This window comes from Ursus americanus, chromosome 1 (assembly GCF_024610735.1).
Source record: "Ursus americanus isolate L20-20 chromosome 1, mUrsAme1.1.p, whole genome shotgun sequence".
In the NCBI taxonomy this organism is placed as follows: domain Eukaryota; kingdom Metazoa; phylum Chordata; class Mammalia; order Carnivora; family Ursidae; genus Ursus; species Ursus americanus.
Window position 1 is genome coordinate 24,023,247 of NC_142127.1, and position 15,474 is coordinate 24,038,720.

The 15,474-nt window shown below is 33.0% G+C and overlaps 1 non-coding gene across 1 annotated transcript; it reads left to right on the plus strand.

Moving 5' to 3' along the window:
- The first annotated feature begins 3,510 nt into the window (after positions 1 to 3,510).
- On the plus strand, positions 3,511 to 3,611 carry LOC123783488 (small nucleolar RNA U13). Its single transcript, XR_006777225.1, has one exon. It is a non-coding gene; the product is annotated as a small nucleolar RNA U13 (small nucleolar RNA).
- Positions 3,612 to 15,474: the final 11,863 nt, after the last annotated feature.

The following is a 15,474-nucleotide window of genomic DNA, read 5'->3' on the forward strand; positions in this document are numbered from 1 at the left end:
GAAGGACATCAAAATGATTTAATGTCAGCATACACAGAGCTATCTATTGAAAAAATATGCTGCAGAAAGAAAGTACATTTTTTAAACCATATAATTACCATTAAATTAAGAAGTTAGTTGTTTGAAGTTGGCTCTGTAAATCTTTATGAAGATTCTATATTACCATTTTGAAGCACTCAAATATGGCATTCAGGATAAAGAAGACATCATGTACAAATGTAAATAACGGAACAACAACAGATTGAGTTTTTGTACTTCTTGTTCTCCTTACAATCTTGTCATGAGAATAAATCACATGGTGTCATTTTTCTTCTTACAAGTCCCTGAAAATGAAGCATGAAAGTCTAATAATTTTCCCCGTCTAAATTCTGTACTTTTTAATGCTCTGGAAGAACAAGGATAAGTGATAAAAAACCTTACTCTCTTGCACGGTCCTCTAACAACATCAGCAAATCAAGAGTACATAGATATTCTCCTCCTGCTCATATTCCTCTATCCCACCACATTAACTCTAAACTGACAAAGATAAAGAAAGAAGGAAATTTGCTTGGGGTCAGATGTAGCAAGTGTGCTCTCAATAAATATTTTCAATAGTATCAAGGACCTCATCAAGAGTGCCACATACATTTAGACCTCATTGAATCTTAAATCTTCTATGATGCTCTGTAATAGAACAATTGCATTTATAAATATTTAGGAAAATGCTTACAATAGTTCAAAGCGCACTAATGAATTTTAAAGAATGTTTGAATTACCAAAACTATTCCACAGTGTTAAGAATTACTTAGAAGTAGATATTACAGGAAACTGGGCCATTTGAGGATGCTTAAAATGGTTCTTTAACTTTTTTCAGCTTACAGAACATATTTTACTCTTATCATAAAAACACTCAAATGTGTATTCATTCTCAGTTTTAAGACCCCATTTTAAGATTAAATACAGAACAAACAAAATCTATTTGAACTCTATAGTTTAAAATTGTCTTTAACAGGGACAAAGTTAGTAAAATAAATAAAATTGCTCTTTTTGTTATTATCAGTCATAGAAATTGAGCTATAGTAAATAGATGAATAATATATTGAGAGAAATTATAGTCAACCTTAAAGTTAAGTCAACCTTAATTTAATTGGGGCCTCATATTATTCGGAACAATCTAAAGGGACTAAGTCATAGCTAAATGAGAAAACAAAGGAGAAATGCACTCTAAACAGCACTACTGATAATTTTCAAAAGACACATAATTCCAAAAGTTGGAATTCACTTTTGTTAAATCAAGTAGATCTCCCTTAATTAGAACTCACTTCTTTCCTCTAAACATAGTGTTGACTCTTGCCATGAAGGATGATTCTTTAATAAATGAACAGACAACCAGCTCTCAGGCAATAACTTAGTGCATTTCTGCTTGGAAACATAATTCATATAGAGTAAAAATAAGAATAACACAAGTTGATATCCAGTACATAATGTATAGTCACTGCAGTCTTCATCATATGCCACAACACATAATGGTGGAAAACTCATTATCCAACAGTAATGTATGTGCAAAACCAGATTCAACATGGTTTCTTGATCTTATTGAGATATTCCAATCCATATTTTCCTTTGATGGCCACCATCCCAGTGGGCTTTACCTTCAAAGGGTAATTGGCAGCAGTAGTTTAAAATGATGACTGTAAGGCAGTACAGTTCCATAAAGCAATAAACCCATTTTATTCTAAAGCCTATATTTAACATTAGAGGCAGATAATATGATTATAATAGTAACATGATTTGGAGGATAAAATATTTTCTACTTAAATCTCAAACAGAAATTTAATAGTTAATTGATAATTTAAAGACAGGCAACCTATTATTTCTTTATTTCCTTAGCAAGCTTATTCATTCATGTGTGTAAAACATTTTCCACGCTATTTTAAGTATTAACGATCCCAAATCAAACTGACATTCATTGGGATTTTCTGACATTGGATTTCTATTGGTAAACTGCATTTGCCAGACCAAATTCTTCTCTTAGCCATAGATCTCAAATGGTACCATTGTGCTAATAAGCACATTTCCTCGATTTTCAAAATAATTAGTTCCCCCAAGTGGTTTATTTCAGATAAAAGAATAATACACCATCCCCACAGAATTTGTTCTGTTTCTAAATGATTTAAAATTCTAAATTTGCCATAGCATTTAAGTTCCAATAGTAAAAGTGCGTCAATGATTGCAAAGTTTCTATGGCAACAACCTCATTATAACACCACTCCCGGGATAGTAACCTGGATTCTAAGTGTTAGAGAGACGTCAATTATCATGGAGCCTGGTGAACGAGAAAACTAAGGCAGTCTATACAAAAAAGTTGTTGATTTTATTTTCATAAACAATGCAAAAGTGTACAATGTTACCACAGAGATTACAATGGAGATTTTCTACATTTGTAAACATTATGTCTCCTTGATGAGACCACTATAATTTTTTAGACTAAATTTAAGGAGAGTTGGTTTTATGTTACCTATATAAAATTGGATCTCGAAGGAAGTTTAGGGTCTGTTGTTTAGAAATCATGACTTTGCCTTAATATATCAGGCAACCTAGGCATCACACTGAAGTGCTTACAAAACACAGATGCTTTTGAGAAGCTACCACAGTTTCAGTCAAAAATATATTAGCATTGACATTGCTCTGTCAACAAACATTTTGTTCCATGGAGAAAGACAACACCGACATCCAGAGTCCATTTCCAAAGTGAATACCAGCTTTTTAGAAACTAACATCTGCTGAGCCCCAGTGCTCCAGCTGCCACGGAAAGCAGATTTTCCAAAGTAAATCTGCCCCATTCATTTCTTCCAGGAAGTGGGCATTCAGTGATTGAAATCTATTAATGCTTATTTGTGATTTATTTAAATCTATGATTTAGAAAGTTTAATTGACAGAAATAATGAATAACTACAATACATTTTGGAGACTGCATTGCATTTTAAAACAAGTGAAGATAATTGTAAGTGAAAAATGAAAGAAAACTGCATACCTCAGTAAATGAGCCATTAACCTCTCACCTTTTAAACCAGAAAAGAAATCTTAATGATAATAACCAAGCTTCTTTAATGATTCTACAACATGATTATAAAATTAAACTGATAGTTTCAGATTGATTTTGGTTTTTCGTAAGCTATTTCCAATTTAGCCTTCCTCTTATAAGGACTCACTGTCCCACCACCCATATATTTCTTCTTTATTTTGCTTTGAGGGCAGTGGGACTCAAGGATGAAAGGAGAAAGGGAGGGAAGGGGGCAGTAATTTCCAGGGGGCACCTGAATGGCTCAGCGTTTAAGCGGACAGACTTTGGCCTAGGTCATGATCTCAGAGTCCTGGGACGGAGCCTGGAGCATGGAGGCCCACAATGGGCTTCCTGCTCAGAGGGCAGCCTGCTTCTCCCTCTTTCTCTGCTCCTCCCCCCATTCATGCTGCCTCTTTCTCAAATATATAAATAAAATCTTTAAAAAAATTTAAGAAGGAATTTCTAGGATCATTTTGTAGCTCATAAACATGACTGGGTGTTCACACCGTTGTGTCACATGTGCCTCCCTCAAAAGTTGTTACGACCTTGTCCCATTACCCATCTGATGTGAACTTGGAAAAAGAAATTTCCACAGGCAAATTTATTTTTAAATTATTCTTATTTTAATTGAACTATTACCCCAAATTGGTTTTTTTTTGGAGGGGGGCGCATTTAGCTTGTGCACTTGGGAAGGGAAGTGGGGATAGGTGAATTAATGGGTTGCAGAATTTGTATTTAAAGAAATAAAGGACAATGTAGTCTGATTCATTCTCAAACAGTGGTGACTGCTCTGGTGATGTGGACCACAGACAGGCTAGACCTCCTCAGCAATGCAGACTGACAGCTGGACCCTCTCAAATGTCACTTCATATTCATTCACTAAGGAACATAAGTCATTCCTTTGGGAGGAGTCTAGGTAACATCCAAATTACATACATGATCTGCATGATTTAGATTGAAATTGGCCACATTTGTATTTCATAAAACTGAAATACAAGACATGTTAGTGTGTCTCTCTGCATATGTAATACACATTTTGATATAAAGCATATGTTAGACATAGTCTGCGTATCTTAACATATTCAAATATAAAACCTGTTTTATATATATAATATGTATGTGTGCATGTATAAAATATATACATGCACACATACACTGAGAAAACAGAATTGTGGATGATTCCTCCACTCCTAAAAAATCCAAATGAAGCTATCCTTTAAGGCAGAAATAGATAGCATGCTTAATGTTCTATTGGTGCTATTAAGAAAACCATTTTTAAATATTTCTCTTATAGTTAACTTTAGATACAACCTACCACTTAAAATCTGTTTCAAAATTTGAAAGTCAAAACCAAAATAACAAGTCAAATCTCTCACTTCATTCACAAATCTTACCTCTATAAGTCTTCTGATTAAGTAAGGAAAAAAAAATCAAATTTACACTTTAGAAAACAAGATTTGAAAGCATGGAGCTTAAAAGAAAATGCTGTAGGCTTTTACGGCAATTCCAAAATAAGAATTCCCAAAATGTTTTGAGTGCATAAGCCATTATTAGAACAAGTCTTTAGCCTCCCATGGGGTTCTAGCTAGTATATATACAGAAAAACACTTACATGTTTCTTTTACTTTTGAGATGTTTGTTAAAAAACAAAACGCTGATAATGCTCTATTGTCATAACATTATATTTTATTAAATAATAATATAGTTTTGGTAGAAAGCTACATTATGATGTTATAGTTAAAAAAACGAAGGCCTTGGAGATTGAAAGATTTGAGTACTAGATTTTATGGAACTTTGACACTCACTGTTGGACTTTCTGTGAGTCTAAATTTCCTCCTATATGAAATAAGAGCTGATATTTGTTTTACATGATTGTTGTTTAGAATGATTTAAAGTGTGTGGAAATGCGTTTGAAAGCCTACAGCGGTGGTCTCAAGACAGCAGCCATGTGTATGCTACAGACATGGCATTGTGAACCATTCTGCACCCCAATATCTTCCAATTTCCCCCAATTGTCTAAAAATGGCATCAAAGGTGGGGCGCCTGGGTGGCTCAGTCGTTAAGCATCTGCCTTCGGCTCAGGGCGTGATCCCGGCGTTTCGGGATCGAGCCCCACATCAGGCTCCTCCACTGGGAGCCTGCTTCTTCCTCTCCCACTCCCCCTGCTTGTGTTCCCTGTCTCTCTGGCTGTCTCTCTCTGTCAAATAAATAAATAAAATCTTAAAAAAAAAAAATGGCATCAAAAGGAAAACACAAATGGTACTCCAGGATACTTCATTCTCATTAAGCTCAAGTTTACTCCAGACAAAGTCATTTAACAAGATCTAGTAGCCATGCCTAAGGAGCCAAAAATCAGGATGAGGTTCCTATCACCTTCTAGGTAGAAAGAATGCTACCGTTGATATAAATATTTTGAAAGCATCCAAAATTAATCATATTCATTGCATACTTATAGTTACTTAAAGAAAATGCTGGTTTATAAATTGCCTACTGATAATAAAATTTAAAAAGCAAATCTTTTTTAATGAAACTCATGCCACAAAATTGGACCATGAAAGACATAGAAAACAGAGAAAGATATTTAACATAAGTAGAAAAGAAGACCCCCTAAATTTATTTGATGTATTTTTAATTAGGTATAATGGAAAACCTGATAATCATACCAAAATGAAAAATATTAGCAAACACTGAAATATGCATGTTTTAAAAGCTAAAGCTCTTACATTTGAAATTTAATTAATGTGGAAATAAAAAAGAACTAAGAATAATTTGGTAGTTAATCACTATTATAATCACTCCTTGAATTCCAGGGCTTATGTCTCCTAGGTGTAAGTGTGTAAATATCATTTTTTCTTTCTCAGTCATGAGGAAAGGATACATATGATTCTCTGGTATGTAGTAGATCCTGTACTTTGGGGAGTTAAACTCTTCCTCCAAAATCTCACAGACTTAAAGATCTGTTGAGAGTCAGGGGTTAACTAATGCATTTGCTATTTTAAACATCATATATTTTAATATTTGAATGACTTTACTAACAAATTATTCAAGTTGTAATTTTTAAGCCTTAATTTTCATGTAGATGAAAATAATTATGTAAATTATGCACATTAATTAAATTATGTAAATTAATTGGGGAAATTATTTTCATAAAATTGTTTTGTTGCTATGTATAGCTTTAGTCCCTGGAAACCCAGAAGATCACACTGTTAAATTAATGTATACACAAATGTATAAACTGTTCCTTAAATATAGACATTACTATTTATCTTTCTTTCCTATTGGTGAGAAACCTAGTATCAATATAGTCTTTATTATAGTGATAGTTTCATTAATAAAGAAACCCAGCTCTGTGTTCTTTGTGTTCTTTATGTTCTTTGAATATATAAAATAACTCACTTTGAGTTTAATGTGATTATTTGGTTTTGGCAGCCACCTAGGAAGCTAACTAAAGTCATTTGCAGTGTACAAATTTTACAGTTAAAATAAATAATAAAGGAAGAAGCCTTAGCCAAATAATTAATGAAGTTACAAGCATAATTTTTTCTTTCACAAATTTAACATTCTAATCCTGCAAGAGATGGCCCAATGATTTTTTATAAATACATATACATTGAATAGCACAATATTTTAAGCTCGAATATGTCACAAACTCTAATGAACACAATATGCCAAATAAATGACATCTCCGACATCATGCTATTGGCTGATTCTTATATACCTGCTGTATATAAGGAAAAGCCAAATTAAATATTGTGCCAATCCAGGATTCATTAGTAGGATCTGTCAGCTGTGTAAAAGCTTCCTCCCAAGTATGTGATCAGTACTCTGGTGCATACTTGTTGAGCTTCATTTACAAGATTGTCAGAAAACTAAATGTATTTTCACAGCACCTTCCAAATCTTTAATCAAGCAACGTCTAATGAAGCCAAAAGGCTATTTCTCTATTCTTCTCCACTTCCTCTTTCTCCCAGTAGGATATTTACGAAGATAGCAAAGAAGATGACACACACCTTAGTGGTAAGAGGAGGGATATCTCTAATCCACATATTACCAAATGAAAAGTTCAAGTGCCATTCTTCACTTCAAGGGGGCCTTGAAGGAGGTATTTGTTTTATTACAGGGCCTACTAATGCCAACTCTAAATCCCCATCCTTTCACAGGAGAGTTTATAAAATCCCTCTTCCATTTGTGAAAAAGAAACTCACATACTGATGCACAAAATGACATTTATTGACATTAAAAGCCTCATCAGTTATTTCTCAGCAGTCTTTATTCCTTTTGCAGAGGGGTTTATTGTAATGTTTGGCATAAAGGAAACAGGCATTCTTTGATTTAGCTAAGTCTGGCCTGAAATCAGTACTCCAAAGAGTTTCTTTAAAGCTACCCATTTTCCAAATATTGGATTGAGTCTTGTGGGTGTCTATATGGGTCAGAGATGAGTTTGATACAACACGGGGTCATAAAGGTTTTTAAAGATATTCTGCTTTACACTTAAATCATTAGTGCTGCATTTGCACTGGAGCCCATGTTAGGCTGCAATGTATTCAAAATCTGTCTCTTCTCAGCTCACCCAGGCTCCTTGGGTCTCACCTCAGGAAACAGTGGCTACATAACTTCTCAGTTATTTTCTCAGCCTTATATTCAACCAGTCTTTAAACAAGCAAGCAACGAATACATCTCATGTCTTCATTACTTAAACATCTGGAGAGCTTCATACAGTTAGTGCCTATGCCTATGAAACACTCTCAGATTAGGCTTTTTCAAGACCAGTTGGGGAAATAACTAGTTTTAATTACTTATCTGTCTTAAACGTCCTACCAATTCTAGATGTTACACGTGAGTGATAGAAATAGAAATGTATTCCCTACCCTTAGGGAGCCCACAGTCTAAGAGAAAAGATATTAACAGTGGGTAACAATCACAACAGCTCCTGGCAAGTGTTTTAAGGGACATCATACACTGATTTGTAAAGATGGGAAAGGACACCAAGCCCACATGACTGGAGATGAGCCCAGAGCGGAGAGCAAACTCCAGGTCACCTCTATCCCCCATGCCTTGGCAAGAAGATCACATGTTATCCTAAAGGCAAACCTTTATTCTAAAAAAAGACCACCCACTGAAGAGGTTTAGACAGAAGATCCGTTTGGGTTAGTTAAAAGGTCATTCTGGTAGCAGAATGGTAAATGGCTTGAACTTCCTACTTCTTCTCAATGAATAAAATTGTATAAATACCTATTTCCAGCATTGACAATAATGAAGATGTCATTTCTTCTTTGATACACTCCATTAAGTAGGACCAGTATGGGTGGGATGATACTTTTCATTGCTAACTTTTATATAGGGTTATATAGTTTCCAAAATGTAGAGTTTTGAAAAAATTCAGTAAAGAATTAAAATATTTTCTGTGGAATGTGCTACAGAGTGAGTGATTTCATAGCCACTTAAGTGTAAGAGACAAATCTTAAGTTGTTAAACATTTGGTTTGAAAAGTGATCAACCAAAATGTTATAATTGGTACAAGCTTACAAATTTCCAGAAATAATTCATTAATACTGAAGATGTGTTTTTTTGTAAACCAAAATAACTGTTCATATTTCAAAAACTTCTTCAGGGTCTAGAATTAAGATTAAATCTACTGCCTAGCAATGGTTCATATTTTATGTTATTTTATGTTTGAATTTCAATTATTAATAAATTTCTCTTCATGAAACACTTTAAATAATAGTGTCTAATTTCATGTGTTCCTTGGAGTTGTATACTGTTCTGATAACTAAAGGTTAAATTAGATAAAATATTACTTAACCTTATTTTCTTACAGTACTTAGATTTATACAACACGAAAGCTGAACTTCTACAGTATCTCATTTAACTTCACTTAAAGCACTTGTCACCACAAAAAATGAGGTGCTATGTTGCCTGTACACATATTTGCCACCCCTCTGAAATCCTGTTTGCCACACTTGAGCCTGATTTTTTTTTTCTTTCTAACACTTAAATGATGGTTTTTCATTACTGTGTCTCTCACACTTTTTTTTTTGTAAGTCTAATTTTATCTACCATGTTCACAATAAATATTTTTGAAATAGTAAATTATTAGTAAGCTGTATTTTCCTGCCATCCATACAAGTAAGTTAAAGAAATGAGAATTAAACAAAAGAAATAAAGATTCCAAAATAGGAAACTGAAAAAAAATCACAAAAGTGAACTGACTTTCATTAATACTGTTGTGGAATAATTAAGTTTTAATTCTCTAAAGTGCTATAGAATTTATAAAGCACTTTGGTTTCCTTATTCAGTTGTAATTGATTGACTGATTGATTAATCTGCGAGAAAGAGAGAGAGAGCATGCAAGCACATGAGCAGGGAGGAGTAGAGGAAGAGGGAGAGAGAATCTCAAGCAGACTCCACGCTGAGTGCCAAGCCCAACAGGGAGCTCAATCCCAGAACTTGGAGATCAGACCTAAGCCAAAACCAAGAGTGAGACACTTAGTTGGCTATACCACCCAGGTGTCCCTTCTTGTTCAGTTTTATAACAACCCCATATAAGTTGTCATGAATTACATTTTATAGATACAAAAATTCAGTTTTGGAGAAAATATGTGATTTATTCATGGTTACTCTGCTAGGAAGTAGCAGAAGCTGGAGCCTAGATACAAAGCAAAGTCTTTGACTTCAGGGCTACGCTATATTCCATTGCAACTTTTATGCCATTAATACACAAAATATATCAGAATTTAATATCTTCTATTTTTGTCACTTGGAATATGCCATTGTCCAGCGTAAGCAGCCTTTCACCTCCCTGCACCTCATTTTCAAATCCTGGATCATTTTTCATAGCATGCTAAGACAAATTCTAGAGTTTAATAATTAGTTTTAATAAAGAAGCCCTTGAAAATGTAGTAGCAATAAAATAATTTCAAAGGTAAAAATTATATTATGTCTGATATGTACTAAGCAGTTTTACTGCATTCTTCTTTAAAAATTGATTGCATATATATGTTAACTCTCATTTAGCTGAAATAGTGAATTAATGGAACATATACAAGTCAGTATAAAAAAATATATTACAAAGTTAATATAAAACTTTATATTTAAACTGTTATATTGCCTTAATTACAATAGACAGATGTCTTAAATGTAAACAAATGTCTTTTTCTGATTATTCACATAGTTGATTAATTCTGTGCAAAGATGAGCAGGAAAGAAAAAGGGAGAAAGAAAGAAATTTTGATATATTTTTAAGTATTTACTGTTATTTTACAATATTTTATGGGATAAAATAAAATAATACCACTCAATAAGGTTTGTAAAAGGATGCATAAATAATAATTAAATAAAGATATATATTTTAATAAAAACATATTAGATTACGTTCCTAAACACTGTGCTTTATTCTACTATCGTAATTCTTAGACAAAAGTATTACATCCCAAGAATTTAAGTCCACAAATATATCTTAATGGTTCCAAAGAGTTTTCTAATATATTGTTTTTCTGAAAATCAAATATAACTACCCTTAAAAAAAAAAGATGCATAAGATGGCTCCAATATAAAAATTAATTGACAGGGAACTCTCTATAGACAAATATAAAATGATATGTTCTCTGAAGTGCATATTTCCTATGATTTTAGAGCCTCTATCATTATCCTAAATTATTTTTTCTCAAATAGGCTATTATTCATCTTCAATTTCATGTAAAAGAGCAATCCTAGATGTAAGGTTATCTGGGAAACAAAAAGCAATATGGTCAGTCTCTTCATATTCTCTGCTAAGAGTGTAATTTGCAAGTAATTTATCAATAGATATTTAATAATTAAAAAGAAAAATAAATTCACTAAAGCATGGGTTGCAAATGCCACTGACTACTATGCTCCTCTTGGGAGAAAAAAATCCATCAATGAATGAAAGTAGAATTCGCATTTTTAGAATCCTTCCCATTTTAATGATTACTTCATGGCACCATTGTTCTCATTTCCTGTAACTGCTTTCATTTGAAACACAAGGGTATATTAGAATCTAAAGGACTAAAGTATTAAAGTACTAAAATCAAACAAGGCTGAATGAGGACACTTGGACATCCAACACTTTCTCACTGACTACCAAGTGATTGGGATATATACAGATTTTTTCCTTTTTCAAATACCCCTTTAATTTATCATTAGTGCACTTTTGTATCAGTTAACAAGATGAATGAAATTTTTTTTAGGGACAAAAACACTCTATGGATGCCCACATTGCTCCATAGACCTGAGATCTAGTGACTATATTTTCATTTACAAACTTTGGTTAAAACTGGCTTGTAGAATTTATTTGCCAACGTCACTGGAGTTAGATCATTTGCGTATTTCCCCCAACTGACTCCAGGTGAAAACTACTGAGTATGTCAAGTGGTGGCTATCTCATTCATTACCTCAGAACAATTTATCACAGAAACTATGCTTACCCAAGAACTTTCCTAATGAGTCTCAAGCACTGGTTTCCTTTTCAATGGATTTTTGAGAGACAAATATCTCAATTTTTATGTGACAGTATTCTTCCGTTACAAAACGAAACAAGCTTAAAATAACAAAATAAATAAATAAATAAATAAATAAATAAATAAATAAATAAAAGAGCATGATGACCTTATAAGCAGCATGAACCTCTGTGGACTATGAAAGAGTACATTTAGAGTGGACTTTGGGAGGAAACAACCATTTCCCAAAGATTGTTATTGCTTAATGAGATCTGTGACCACACATCCATTATGTGGGATAAACATGGCTCCCTGCTGGCTCCCCAAAGCTTGCTGACAGTTGGTGGTTATGATGTTAACTCACTTTAACACCATAGAAATATTTTAATGTCTTTTTCTCCTATTTCTAAAATATTAGAGCAAGGCTTGAATCCACCGTGTAGAAAATACAAAAGCAAGATTAAAATAGTATAACTTGGACAGTCTCTATAGCAGTTCTGTATTACTTACAGCAGCAACATGTAAGTAATGCTTATTTTAAGAAGGCATCTTCTTCCATCTTCAAAAAACAATTTTTGTAGTATCTATAAACTGATCAGATATAAAAAATCTTCGACTATTGGCTTACTCTAACATATTATGTTCCTTTAGTAAAGGAAACCCAAGATTAACACTGTGCATATTTTGCCTAGAACTATTTGGTTTTATTGCTTTGCAGGAAAACAAAATTTTAGTAGTTTTGGTTTTAAAATGCAAAAATAATGAAAAAACATACTTTTAAATTTTCAGATTATTTTATCTAAAGAGTAGCTCTTCCTACTGAGAAGTAAGAAGCATTCCTCATTGTCCCCTACAGGAAGAGAAAATAATAGCATTAGCAAAGTGGTAATGTTAACATTCAAAAATGATATCTGGTTCAGTCGTTTTCAAAAGCTGTATAGAATGACACGCGTCATATTAAAAGACACAAAGCTAAGCCTTGATTTTCTCTTCGTTCTGATTTTCTGACAGTACATCTTTAGCACACATACTCTGATAAGAAAGCAAACTACCCTTTATGTAAATTTATCGCTTAGAGGCATTAAACATTTACTTGGTATTATACAATCACATCATTCTTACTGGAAAAAAAATTCGTATTTTTAATAAGTACAGTAATACCTGTAGAGAATAAAAGAGACAACAGATGTTCTTCCTGCCTCCACCTGTTTATTTTTTAAGGTAAATGCAAAAGCCTTATTTGGGTAAAAATAAATAATAAAAACTTGAAAACTTTTGTTTTTACCCATAAAAGCAAAAAAAAAAAATATGCCATTTTATTATTACCGCCAAGATAGGAAAGTATTCTAGATTACCAATAAGTTATTCTTTCTACTTTCAGATACAACATAGCAGCGTATCCCCACAGGACATTCAATACATGAACACAAAGTCATGACTTGAAGCAGTACCATTAAGTTAGCAAGTTGTGGGAGTAACTCTGTTTTAATATAGTCAAAATGTCATTTTAAACTATCTGAAGAAGAGATAAATTATATTTCTAGAGACTAACGTCGGAAGAGAGTATGAGAATTTATATTGAAATTTATTCCTTGACAAGTTTCTTTTCTCATATTATAAAGTAGTTCATTAATTATGTTTAGAGATTTTATTTTTTTAAAGATTTATTTATTTATTTGAGAGAGTGAGTGCATAGGGGAGGCAGAGGGAGAGGGAGAATGAAACTGAAGCCGACTCCCTGCTGAGCACGGAGCCCAACTTGGAGCTTGATCTCATGACCTTGAGATCATGACCTGAGCCAAAACTAAGAGTCTGATGCTTAACCAACTACACCACTTTGGTGTCCCTATATAGACTTTAGATGATTTCTTTTAGAGATGACTTTTAAAAGCCCACCTTAGGTCCATTGAATTATAAAGAACATTTTCTGCACATCTTACTGTTCAAAAGTTCTTGAATTAACCATAGTGAACTAGAGAACTACTTATTTTAGGTCAATTCTTTTGCTCCTCACTAACTTTGTACCAGCAATTCCCTATGTTTAGAAGGTTTCCATCTAGGACAGCAATAGCCTACATGATATATTTATGCTAATTAGAAAAAGGAACCCCCTCTGGTCCAATGTAACCCCAGACTAGGGCACAAAACTTGGTAAGCAGAGTGAGATGTGGACATCATTCCTCCCTACCATTTTTCTGACTAGTCCTTTTGCAGACTCTGCAACAGTCCTGGTCCTCCTAATATAATTTCACTGGCTTCTAAGAGTTATTAACTGCCACTATAGGCAGTAAATGTAATATATACAATAAAATATAATAACTAGCAGTGACTGTGAGTTGGTGATTTATATATCTCTATTCTATACTTAAAGCTCTTTGAGCTTTTTTGCAAATAAGCATAGAGTTTCAAAGAGATTATGTATCCCAATGTAACACAGCTAATAAGTGATAAAGCTTGGATTAGAACCCAAACTGACTGACTTCAAAACTTAATCTATTAATCTCAACCCTAACGTGTTTTGTTTTGTTTTAGTTTTTGTGTTTTTGTTTTGTTTTATTTTTTAATTACTGGGAATAACACAAGTTCCTGGATCTTGTATGTATTTTTCTCTCCTTATACTGGAGTAGTAGAAAGCACAAGATGAGCTTGGGACAAAGAATTTGGAGAGTTTTTAAAGAAAGAGAGATTTTTTGCCTGTAGATAATGTCTTCACTTCGTTTATTGGAATATTTATAACCTACTAGAAAGATTTAAGAATGGTATCTTCCATTTATATCATACCATATGGGCATGTTAAAACAACCAACCAAAAGGAAACAGTCATCTGTTACAATGGGAATCTTAGGATGGACAGTATTACTTTCTGTTCATAGAATGAATGCCATTTTCAAACATTTTCATCATACAAGACCATATAACAGAATACATTACAAAAGCAACCATTATTACTACTATCCACACTAACAGACTTTTTTAAATTGAGTGCCTACTATAAAAGGACACTTTATAGGTATTTTCTCAAAACCTCAAGACTTTATGGTAGATATCACTGCATTTCATCTATAAAGAAACTGAGATTTGAAGAGATAAAGTAGCTATCAAAGATAATACAGCTAATAAGTGCAGTCTTTTCTTCTACAACAGTACACAACATTACTGCCGAGCATTTCAGCAAGGCCGAAGCTATAGAACACTCTGTCTCTCTTAGTGTTCGCATTATTAATTCTACTATGTATACATATACCTAATGTCATCTAGGAAATATCGGTCCAGAAATATTCTATTGGAATCTAGTCTAGCCTATAGATCTAATATCCAATTTATAGAAAACATTAGTGATACAGGACCAAGATAAATAAAATAATGAGGAAATAAAACAAATTCAGAATAATTGGCAGAATCATTTCAAAAGATAAAGATCATGAAACAAATGTGATGGGGTGCTGTTCAATATAAATGAATTAAGAGACAAAATAACAAAGAAAAAGTATGATCTATTATTACCTAGTATTTAAAAAGAAAAAAAAAAGATCAAAAAAAAAAAAAACTATAAAATACATTTAGGGAAAACTGGAGAAATGTAAAACGAGCCAGAAAAATCAAACAAAGAGGATGGTAAATGAAGGAAATAATCATTTTTGCTGGAGGAATCAGGGAAGATGTCATGGGATGAGAGGAATTTATTCAATGTATTCCAAGACATTGCTCTGTGATTTTTTAGCCTATATTGATTTCCTCATTGTCTTAAATTCTAACCTTAACAACAGCATTTTTAAATAAATATAGCTAGGTAATATTCTCTAATTGTTTCTTATATGTAAACCTCTTCTCTCCAGGATTTCATCTTCTATTCTTCTAATGGGCTCTGCAATGCTCAGTACAAGACTACATAGCTGACACTCAAGTAGATTGAGGTAACGGATATTTTTGTAGATACAGGATCTACAAGTCCTCCTCCTAGCATTGCGTATGTTA